The 12,364-nt window shown below is 43.3% G+C and overlaps 1 protein-coding gene across 1 annotated transcript in view; it reads right to left on the bottom strand.

The window, feature by feature from the left end:
- PAQR8 (progestin and adipoQ receptor family member 8) overlaps positions 1–12,364 on the bottom strand; it is a 115,412-nt gene that overhangs the window by 48,519 nt on the left and 54,529 nt on the right. The window lies entirely within an intron of this gene.

The following is a 12,364-nucleotide window of genomic DNA, read 5'->3' as shown; positions in this document are numbered from 1 at the left end:
TCTCAGTTCCTTCAAATAGGATGAAAGGTGAAAAGGGCAATCTTGGACAAGCAGGATAACAATTGCATTATTCATACTTGATTCTGGCTTGGTTTCAGAGTTTTAATGATTTAATAGAGAAAAAAAAAGTCAATACATCAATTGACCAGTTTAATTCAGCTGGTGTTTACTGAATCTCTTTTTACAGCTTAGCGGGAAGCTAGAGGGAAGAAGGGGCCTGTCCAGATGAGACTGGTATGGGGCAGATAATTTGGAATCTTCTCCATATTTATGCCTCTTTGAAAGAGCTCAGGGACCTGGGTGTTGGGCCAGGTTTAAAGCTTTCAGTTCGGTTGAGGGTGACTTTTGGTCTAATGAGACATAGCATCTTTTTATTTTTTTGAGACATAGCATCTTGAGCTGACTTCTTATTTTGTTACCTCATTTTGTAATTCCCTATCTACTTCCTTAGCACCTCCACTGGACTGTAAGTTTCTAGAGAACAAGGTTTATGGACATGCTGCTGCTGCTGCTGCTGCTAAGTTGCTTCAGTCGTGTCTGACTCTGTGTGACCCCATAGACGGCAGCCCACCAGGCTCCCCCATCCCTGGGATTCTCCAGGCAAGAACACTGGAGTGGGTTGCCATTTCCTTCTCCAATTATGGACATGCTATTAATTGCCAAACTCATGTTACCTAACAAATAGTACAGGCTCAAAAAATACTGCTGAATAAATGAGCTAACATGCATGCTATGTCGCTTCAGTCATGTCTGACTCTGGACTCCATGAACTGTAACCCACCAGACTTCTCTGTCCATGAGATTCTCCAGGCAAGAATACTGGAATGGGTTGCATTTCCCGACCCAGGAATGGAATCCATGTCTCTTATGTCTCCTGCATTGGCAGGTGGGTTCTTTACCACTAGAGTCACCTGGGAAGCCATATAACATGGAAGGAAGGAAGTAAAGTCGCTCAGCTGTGTCCGACTCTTTGTGACCCCATGGACTGTAGCCTACCAGGCTCCTCCCATGGGATTTTCCAGGCAAGAGTACTGGAGTGGGTTTCCATTTCCTTCTCCAGAGGATCTTCCCCAACCAGGGATCAAACCCGGGTCTCCCACATTGTAGGCAGATGCTTTACCATCTGAGCATATCTGGAATTCAGTCCATGATCATTTACTCCAGAACCCTTAGAGGATGCTAAATGTAGAAATGAACTAGAAGGGCAAGCACCCCAGGCCTGAAAAAAATGTTCCTATCTAGGAGAGAGGAAGAAAGAAGGACAAAGGATGAACGGAGTTAATTCTGAATCCTTGGTAGGATGTGCTACAGAAAAGAGAGCTCTTTTTTTTAAGTGTTGAATGGAACTGAAGTAAAGTGAGATGTAGGCATGTAGCCTTTGGAAGGAACATCCAGAAGAATTCCAATTAAAGCAAAAATCTCCTCCTTCATCGGCCTCCCGACTAAGTTGAATTTCTCTCATTACCCTTCCCACCAGCCTGGAATCCTTCAGCTCTGAGGACAACAGGGAGGAACCCGAAAGCCACTCAGGTGCAGGACCCAACTTCATCAGGCCTGTCTCTCCTGACAGTGTTTACTCCTGAGAGACTACAAGAATTATGGAGTCTTGCTAATGCCAACCAAAATTTCTAGCAGGAAGTTTACAAGGCAAGTAGTCCATGGGTAAGATATAATGATTGAGGGAGGCCTGACCAAATTAACTAGGGTCCATGCATGAGACAGGAGACCCAGGTTCGACTCCTGGGTCCGGAAGATCCCATGGAGAAGGAACTGGTAACCCAGTATTCTCTCCTGGAAAATCCCTTGGACAGAGGAGCCTGGCGGGCTACACATCATGGGGTCACAGACAGTTGGACACAACTGAGCGACTAAACAGCAACAAAAACCCTCATAATGATTTTTCTGAATGGTGATTTTGCCAGAAAACTTAATTTTCCTTTTCACAGTTCTCAATATTTTTCAAAAATAGCCTTAATAAAATAAATACACAAATGAATGGCTGTTGCCCATTATTCTGGACCTAAGTATAATTCTCATGGGCTATAATTTATAGTAGATTATGACAGGGTGGAAATATAATAAAGTTAATTATAGCAATTGTAGGGTGCTTTGTGGGCACTGTGCTTCTGAACAACAAACAAGAATCCTTATTCTCTTTTTAAAATAGACGTTACAAGAGGTAACCTGCTCAAGGCAGTCATAAACCGTGTTAGCATCACTCCCTCATCAGTGGAACCACAGGAACAGGCAGCAGGGAGGTCAGTCTCTTCGAGCTCAGATTCCAGGAACCTGAGGTTCTTGCGGGGAACACGAGTGCAATGGGCAATGTGTCCCTTCTCTTCACAGCCACTAATGGGCAGGACTGTCTCTCCTGACCAGCTCCTTTGGATCCCTTCCTCCTGCACTCCCGTTTAATAGTGCATTCAACAGCTCTTGTCCCACCATTAAATCAGGGCTGGAGGACAATGGTGCCAACTGATTCAGTTTTACTGAGATGGAATCCAGTAAACTTTGCAGCGAGATGAGGCTTGGTTGTTTTAAGTCTTTCTCTCCCACCATTCTCCTTCTCTTCTCTTTAGACAAATCCAATTAGCCCAACCCTTCTACGTTTCCGAGAAGGGGCCAGCAAATTGTTTAGGTGAGAAGGGAAGCACCTTATCAGGATGCCCTAAGGATACTGAATAAGATTTAGTCTGGGTCAAAGGGATGCATGGCAATTTTTCAATATGCAGCATTCTATTCTTAATTCCTTCAGCTATTCAGAAATGATTTATTGAAAATGACCTAGGCGCTAAGCACTTTGGTAAGACCTGAAGATAAAGAGATGAGCATGACACAGCCGTCACCTCCATCTATCGGTGAGGACACGCTTAAACCACTAATTGCCCTCCAGCATTACAAAGGCTGTAGGAGAGGCGCCCTGAATATTATAGAAAAAGCAGAAGACAGACACCTAGCCCCCAGTCACCTAATTTTTTGTGTTAAGAGGGTCAGTAAAAGCTCCAAGGTGAGCCATGAAGTATGAGGTTGAATAAACTGATAAGACGGGAGAGAAGCATTCCAGCCTTAGGGTACAGCAGGTGGGAGAGCACAGAGGCTCAACAGCCCGACTGTGGAGGGAATGGCAATGGCTAGTGTGTAGGCACACATGGGTGCAACCCCTGCTCACACTCCTCAGTGGAAGGATGAGATGGTACCGTGATCATTCGTGTGCTGGTACCAAAACACCCAAGTAGTTTTTTATTGTTTGTAGCTATCAGCAAGGGGTTCCAAGTGACGCTAGTGGTAAAGAACCCACTTGCCAATAAGAGACATGGCTTTGATCCCTGGGTTGGGAAGACCTCCTGGAGAACATGGCAACCCACTCCAGTATTCTTGCCTGGAGGATCCCATGGACAGAGAAGCTTGGTGGGTTATCGTCCGTAGGGTCGCAAAGGGTTGGACATGACTGAACTGACTTAGCATGCACGCACAGCTATCAGCACATATGGGATATAAAAGAAAGTAAAAGCAGTTCTTTGTTTTGGGCATGTTCCAACTTGTATAAAACCCTCACAGGAAGAGATGTTGGGGGGCAGCTCTTCTTACCCAACCAGTTCCTCTAACTCACATCACAAGACTCCATGTCAGCATGCCCAGAGGCAACATGGTCCACACCCAGAGGAAGCAGGGGCGGGGAGCCATCTCTCCTCTCTGGTACTTTCTGTCTCTTTTCTGCCTCATTTCTTTGGTCCATTTAAGCTCTTTTGTTCCCTCCTCTCTCTGCTTTGCCCAGGGTCCCTCTTCTTCTTGCACAGAAGCTTAGGGAGGCTGTCAGTCCCTCAGTTCCATCCGCTTCTGCTGCTGGACTGAATGAGGGCTTCAGTCAAGTGGGTGGCAGACAGAGGCCATGAATGGGTCAAATTCTGAAAGATCTTCAGAACTTTAATGTGGCCTTAGTTCAGCTACCTGGCAACAAAGCACTGGTGAATTTTTAAATGAAGTCTGTCAATGAGTCTGCCTTGGGAAGCATGCTCAACTTGGTGTTGAGTAGACTATGGAGATGGGGAGAAACTGGAGAAAGAAAACCCATCCTCTGAGCACATGGGAGAAGCCATGGTGGTGAGATTGAAGAGGTAAGCAGGGGTCACTTTATGAAGGACATGTTATGTCCTGGCAAGGAATTTGAACTACACAATGATTCTCCATCCGAGTTAGGAAGAGGACCAACTCCCATCATCAGTCACTGCAGCCCTTCTTCTGGTGGGAGCATATTATAGCCTTCAGGTTTGTTGAACACTATAGGAGACAAAATAGTATAAACAAGGAAATTGCACGAGGAGGTGTTTTGTTTTTGAATGGTCTTTCTAGCAGCAGGGTGGGAGAAGGATTTGAGACTAGCAAGGCTGGTGGCATGAGAAATTGGGACAAGGAGACCAGTTAGGAAGCAACCGAGGTCATGTAGACAGGCTTGAAGGAAGACAAGAGTACTTTGAATGAGGAGCAAACACTGGCTTTGAGAGGTATTTAGGAGGCAAAATCAATAGCATTTGGTGCATAATAACAGGTGGGAGTTGGCTCCCTCTATCCCCCAGGCCACTGTTCTCATCTCACTGTGTCTGAATGATTGATCTATCTTCCATGGTCCTCCACAAGGGCTGGAACCATATGTGTCTCGTTCCCAGCAGCATGTCCAGCACAAGCCTGTGCCTGATATGTGACAGGTCCTTAAAGATGATTTGCTGAATGGATGAACAAATGATTGAATGATATAAAGAATGACTCACACATGGATGCCTTACATGACTGAATGGTCAGTGAACCCATCACCTGAAGGAGGAAATACAAGAAGGAGAAAGTTAGGGTCCAACATTGCAATTTTATTTTCATTACGTTGGGTTTGAGGTACCTATGGGGAATCTCCAGGAAGGTTTCAGCTGCAGGGGAGTCCTAGGCTGGTGTAACAGATTAGGGAACTGTCAGTGAATAAACGAAATATTCACACCGAAGTATAGAAGGAAAGAAGAGAAAGATACTTTTTCTAAACAGAAGGCTGATTTTTTTTTTAATGTGTTTTTGCTATAGTTTTTGTTTTGTTGAGATATAATTCACCCATTTGAAGTGAATTTGAAGTATAGTTATGCTTTTTTGTATACTCACAAGGTTGTGCAATAGTCACAACTAACTCCAGAACATTTTTCTCATCCTCAAAAGAAATCCTGTACGTTTTAGGAGTTCCTCCCCATTCCCTCTTCCCTCTAGCCCCAGGCAACCACCAATTCTCTTTCGGTTTCTATGGGTTTTCCTACTGTGGTTATTTCATATAAGTGGAATCATACAATATGTGACTTTGTGTCTGGCTTTTTTCACTCAGCATAATGTTTTCAAGGTTCATCCAACATATTGTGGCGTGTGTCAGTACCTCATTCCAGAGGCTGGTGTTTAAGCTTGAGCAAAGTTTCTTGCAGTCCCATCCTTGACTTAGAAAAAGCTCTTGGACCTTTTGAATACATACTTCAACGTCCACTGATTGGTCCCTTCATTAATCCACAGAATTTAGAAATTCTTTACATTGAGAGGAGATATAGAAAGTATTCTCAGCCACACCCTGTCAGTGTCCCTGACTCTCCCGTCCACAGGGAGCTCTTCTACCCCTGACTCACAGCACACGCTATAATCAGTGCCTGGTTCTGTAAATTCTTCCTGTCTCACTCAAATCAGAGTGAAAGCTCCTGGAGGCAGAGGGCAGGGAGTGTTCTGTGCTGTATTTTCCTTTTATTGGTTGCAGCATTTAGCACACAGTTGTGCTGATAAAAAGCAAAATGGCACTTAACTAATCCCTCTAATTGCTAAAAAAAAAAAGTTTCCAGGAACACTCTGCTTTTAACATGGGCTTTGGCTATTTTTTCATAGACTCTGGACAGACCACTCTTAGATTAAAAGCCCAATTCATGGTTATTTTCCATCTGCTGGGAACTGGTCCTCTTCTTTCCCCATTCCAGACTAGACTGGTCCAGCTGCACTGGTTGTTTAGGGCTGGTGTCCATTCTCAGTGACTGAAGCCCATCTCACACCAGTTGTTAAGTATTCTCAACACCGTTCCTGCACTACCACCCGCATTGACAGTAAGAGGCCCCCAGCAGCTACTTTTTTTTTTTTTCCAATATGACAAAACCATCCCGGTCACAGGTAGATGGTCAGGAAAAGGAATCTGACCCAAGCTTTGCCAGTTAGACTCCTTTCAAGAGGAATTTGGATCTGGTTCCTCTTGAGTCTGTGTGATATTTAGAACAACAACAAAAGGTAAATTTAGGAGCATATAGACTGGAAAACCAGAAAAAGACAGTCTGAACAGATGAAAGATAAAACAAACCAGTGAGGGAGTCCTGCAGAGAAGAGCCCACAAGAGAAGGATCTAGAGTCTTGTGGCCATACAAGCCCCTGGTTCTAATTCATTCTTGCAGGCTGTTTGCATCTTTGCCCTTGGGTTCCCTTAAATGCCTGTGTATCTTTATGTGTTGATTTAATTTACTGAGGTACTATTATTCTTGTTTGAGGGTGGGGAAACCAGAAAGGAGAAGCACTTGTGTTTTATTATTTATTCTCTCCCCCCACCCCCTCTATCCCACCAACTCCTACCCTTTCAGGCAGGCCTGTGATCAGCTGGCGTGTACCTTTGCGCCTCTAGCAGCTGTTAGATATTTTTAATATCATCTTTGCTTTTCAAACCCACATTCCTGCACCTACACACACCCTATCCTTCAGTTCCTGCAAGCACAATGGGATGGAGGATTCGAACCAGGTTTCTGTTTGAATCAAAGAAAATTTACTAAGGTTCCCTCTGTTACACACTGGTATTTTGATAACTCTCTCTCTTTAGCTTTTGCTAGCTCATGCGAATTTCTGTTCAGTTCGGTTCAGTCGCTCAGTTGGGTCCGACTCTTCGTGACCCCGTGGACAGCAGCACGCCAGGCTTCCCTGTCCATCACCAACTCCCGGAACTTACTCAAACTCATGTCCATGGAGTCGGTGATGCCATCCAGCCATCTCATCCTCTGTCGTCCCCTTCTCTTGTCTTCACTTTTGTAAGATCTCCGAGAAATAACAGTCATGAATTTCTGTTATTGGTCACAAAAAGACTTCTAAATTGAAAATGATTTTAATACAGACATCAGGAATAAAATTGGAAGAGACTAGGAATCACTCCATGATTTGACGGTTAAGAATACTCAGGTCCAGAAAGCTAAAGAAACGTGAGTGATATCACACAAGTGTGTCTGAGTAGAGGCGGTGGCCTCATTTTCCCTTCAGTTGTCTTTTGTTTTAGCATTCTCTCTCCTTCTCGATCTCACACCTGTGGTTTCAGGCAAATATGAAAGACACATTATTTAATGATGAAAGAAATATTAATTAATGCTTATACTACTTACCCTAATAAATATCACTCATAGAGAGATATAACTGCATTTTAGGGGGTGCACAGCCACTTTGAATCTACCTGTCGAATTGCTAGGAAATTTGACATTCCTGGTGGCTCAGACGGTAAAGCGTCTGTCTACAATGTGGGAGACCCGGTTCAATCCCTGGGTTGGGAAGATCGCCTGGAGAAGGAAATGGTAATCCACTCCAGGACTATTGCCTGGAAAATCCCATGGACAGAGGAGCCTGGTAGGCTACACCCCATGGGGTCGCAAAGAGTTGGACATGACTGAGCGACTTTTCTTCTCTCTTGAGTCTTGCTGACAAGCAAGAATTGACGCACACTGTGGAAAGGTGGCTTAATACTATAACGATCAAATCAAGGCAACATTGAACTGGTTCTAAGAGGTTTTCCTTGCCGACTGCCAAGCCCTCTCAGCCTCCGTGCCTGGTAACTCCACGCCCAGCAACTGTCTTTTCATATGATTTCCACTTCCACATTCTGCAGCCTCTGTCTTAGTCTAAGCTCATCAGAGGAAAGTGAGGAAACCTAGAATATCTCGCGTCATCTATCACTGGCTGTGACACAGTTCTTTGATTGGTTAAGACCCAGCCAGGCTGCAGACAGCATATGAAATACCAGACACAGTATAATGTTTGAGATCTAGCCAGGTGCTCCGAGCATGCCAAGGTGAAACACAATTACAGCCTGTAGACACTTCCCACGTCTGCCAGGAGTACCTCTCACCTAAGGGCATATCTAAAATAGCAAGCTGGATGGACTCAGGAGGTTTAGTTGACCCCCTCAAGGTAAAGATCCTGTATTTTGACCGCACTTGGGTTACAACATTTAGTGCAACTGTAAGTACATCATTTACATCTTCGGTTTCAGTTTGTTTATTCAAATGACACCATTAACTTGCTTCTGAGTCCCTGTTCTTCAGAATCTCATAGCCTTGTCTACACTATGTATTTTGTTAAATACTTTTTCATTTGTCACCAAAAGAATTCTATTTAGCTTAGGCTATAAATTGTCCACCCTAGGCTATAAATTTCTTAAAAGCAAATACTATCAAATTTTTGTACACTGTCAAAAAATAAAAGCATTTAAAAGTCAAGTATCTTGAGTAGACTATTTCCTGCTATTTTTTTTTTTTTTTTTTTGCCATGTGGCACAGCTTATAGGATCTTAGTTCCCCAATCAGGGATCAAACCCTGGCCCTAGGCAATGAAAATGCTGAGTCCCAATTACTGAACCACCAGGGAATTCCCTAGCACTACTTCTTAATGATACCTCAATTCAATTTAGCAACAATATATCAACTCCCTTCTGTATTGGTGATGATTTCTACTACCATCTTTTCCTTCAGAAGCTCAGCCTCCCTCAAATGGCAGTGCTGACCATCACATTCCTTCCCTTTTCCTGGCCTGTGGGTCAGGAATGGATCCAGACTGGCCAATCAGAGTTTCCTAACCCCTTGGCAGCAGGGATGAATCTATAATCCAAAATGGACCAATGGGTGTTGTCTCTGGGACTAGCAAGAATCACTAATAAAGAGACACACTTTTTTTCTGCATCATCGGCTTATCAAGGACCATGTAAACCGAATGCTGTCATTGGGATAATCACCACCATTTTGAAAGACTTTGCCTGAGAGTGATGCAACTTAAAGAAAATCTGCTGGACTTAGCTCTGGAAAAACTTCTATTAGTACAGGACAAAGTCAGGATCCCTTTTATTTTCCTCTCTTCTGACCTGAATGCATGTGTTATGGTTGGAGCTGAAGCAGCCACCTTGAGGGAAAGACAGAGAGCATCATAACGACATCAGTCTTCTCATCTTCAAGCCACCCAAACAGTATCTAGCAACTACCTTACTGTAATCAGGGGTTGGAAAACTACAGCTCTCATGCCAACTTTGTGTTCCTATGCCTTCGAGGCACCAAGAACTGTGTGAAGACCAAGCCAGGGCATCCTTCTAGGCCCTTGCTCCCCCATCTGCCCTCCTCATGACATGGAACATCTCGAATCCCCTATACCTACAAAGACTGTAGCTCAAGGCGGTGAAGCAATCTCATTTCTCACTTTTGTGACAAAAGGAACATTTTTACTACAACCAGCACTTTTCAAAAGAATGAATGGAATATAAAAGAAAAGATAATGTATTATACACAGTAATGGTAAGTATTATTTTGTAAAACTTATCTTTAGTTATATGCATGTATATACATATATTATATATAGCATTAGAATGTAATAAATACACATATATATTGACTTAGATTATATATACTATATAATTATAAATTATATTATACATATAATGCATATTTTATAATATATAATGAATATACTATATATCAGTGTATATATACAAACATATTAGTATATATAATATAACACATGGTTATACATTATATGATATATCTTTATATATCATATAATGTATAACCATGTGTTATGTATAATATGTGCATTTTAAACATTTTGAGTGTATATATAAACATACATATAACTAAAACAAATGTTTTACAAAACAGTTTTTACCCTTACTATGTGTAATACACTATATTCTCTTCTTTTTATATATTCTACACTTTATGTAGAGCTGGTAGTATTATATATTATAATATTTCTTACTATGGGTGATGATAAAAAGTGAAGGGTTTAAGAAACTGTAATGGTGAAAAGCTGGCTGGGGGCTAGACTGTGCATGTCAGTCTGAGGAATCCTGGCTTAAAGCTGCCTTCTATGTGGCACCCTGGGGACTTTTCAGGAAGGAGATGGTGTAACCAGATACATGGAAACAAGAGTTTGAGGGGGAGACAGACCCCTTGGTGGGCAGTGAATTCCGAAGGTACCAGAAGGCAGAAAAGAGAGTGTAGAAGTTGAGGTTCTTTCTGTGAAGGTGACAGAAATTCAACTCAGAGAAGCTGAGTCTGTTTATTGCTGGCACAGCTAAGAAGAACATGAGGGCATCTCAGAGAATTAAATGTTATAAGCTGCAGGAAAGCGGAGCTTTGGTGACTCCTTGTGTGGGGACTCCTTGCTGTTAAGCCTCTCCTTCTCTCTCTGAGCTTGACCTCGTTCTTCCCTGCACAGAGGCCCTCGGAATGTGGTGGTGAAGACAGCTCCCAAGCAGGCTGGATTCATTTCCCTCTCCAGCTTAGCAAGCCTACAGGACTTTGTCCAGAATCAGGTCATCAATCTGAGTAAATGACTCTGAGATGCTCTGCTTTGGTTGCCTGCCCATTCCTTGTACTGAACCTATTACATGATTTTAGTTAGAAAGCTTTGGGCTGGGAGCTGTAGAATATCCATTTTTAGGTGGCTTAACTATTGAGGATAATATAATATTTTACTTACATGAAATTCTGAGGTAGGTTACCTTTGATTAAGTGATTATGATTAGTGAGTCTATGATGTCAGGGTCCCAGGTGAGCTTCTCTGCTGTTCTTTGAGTTTCTAAGAATCATCTCCTCGTATAACAAGCTCCAGGGCAGGAAGAAGCAAGTCCTTGACTTGAATCTATATTTAGGATGAAGAGAGCTTCCAGAAGTGCCCTCTTCAGTTTCATCAGTTAGGATTGTGTCATTGATGCACGTTCAGTTAATCATTGCTGAGGCAAATGGAATAAACAAGACCGGCTTAGACCAATCGACCCTCAAAGGGTTGGAGAGGGACCTCAAAACCTAAAACACAGTCAGTGTTCTGACAGAAAGAATATAGGGGGAAATGGCTGATAAGCAACCAATGTATCTGCCATACTACAGAGAATGGGATACTGTATTAGTTTTCTAGGGCTGCACAAAAATTTACCTCCAGGACTTTCATGGTGGTCCAGTGGTTAAGACTCCACCTGCCAGGGCAGGGGACGTGGGTTCAGTCTCTGGTCTGGGAGGATTCCACATGCCTAGGGGCAACCAAGCCCAGGCACTGCAACTGCCTAGAGCCTGTCCTCTACAACAGTAGAAGTCACCTCAACGAGAAGCCTGCGTACCGCAACTAAAGAGTAGCCCCTGCTTGCTGCACTAGAGAAAGCCTAAGTGCAGCAATGAAGACTCATTGCAGCCCTAAATAAATAAATAAGATAAAAAATTTACCACCAACGTAGTGGCTTAAAATAAGACACATGTCTTATCTTGCAGTTTCTATAGGTCAAGAGTTTGGGCAAAACATCATCACTGGGTTCTTTGGAAATGTTTAGTCGAGGGGTCAGACAGCACTAGGTTCTCATCTACAGGTTAAACTTGTGCAAGGTCTGCTTTTAAGCTCACTTAGGGTGAATGAGTGGCAAAATTTACTTCTTGCTATTGTGGGACTAAGGTCCCTGCTTTCTAGCTGGCCACTGGCTGGAGGCTGCCCTCAGCTCCTAAAGGCCACCCACAGTTCCCTGTGAAGTGGGCTTCCCCAAGATGCCACTTAGTCATCAAGCCAGCCACAAGAATCTCTAGAGCAAGTCTTACAGCAAGGCAAGTCTTACATAACATAATGAATACACAGGAGTGACAGCCCATAAATTTTGTCATAGTCTATTGGCTAGAAACAAGTCACAGGTTCCACCCACACTCAAAGAGAGGGGGCCACCCAGGGGCATGAGCACAAAGAAGTGGGGACCATGAGAGGTTACCTTAGCATCTGTTTACCATAGACATGATGAGTAGCCAGACCTGGGTCATATGCCCACTCAGTTACCAGAAGAAGGGGGATGGGAAAGCTTTCTGGGCTCTTTCAGTTCACATGAATATGAAAGAGATTCTGAAAATGGAATTGCTGAGATTTGGCAACCATTGAGTATGGCACAATGTTGCAGGAAATGGAAGAGAGACAAGTGACTCAGGACTTGAGAGCCAGTGACTGGAAAGAGGATGGTGCTATGACTGAATCTGGGGACTCAGAACAAGAGAGAAGGAAGATAAAGAGATTCACCTGGAGTTCCCATAGGATGTCCACATGGAATTGTGTA

Source organism: Bos indicus, chromosome 23 (genome assembly GCF_029378745.1).
Source record: "Bos indicus isolate NIAB-ARS_2022 breed Sahiwal x Tharparkar chromosome 23, NIAB-ARS_B.indTharparkar_mat_pri_1.0, whole genome shotgun sequence".
In the NCBI taxonomy this organism is placed as follows: Eukaryota; Metazoa; Chordata; class Mammalia; order Artiodactyla; family Bovidae; genus Bos; species Bos indicus.
The sequence above is the reverse complement of the archived record's forward strand: the minus strand, read 5'-3'. Positions and strand labels throughout refer to the sequence as shown.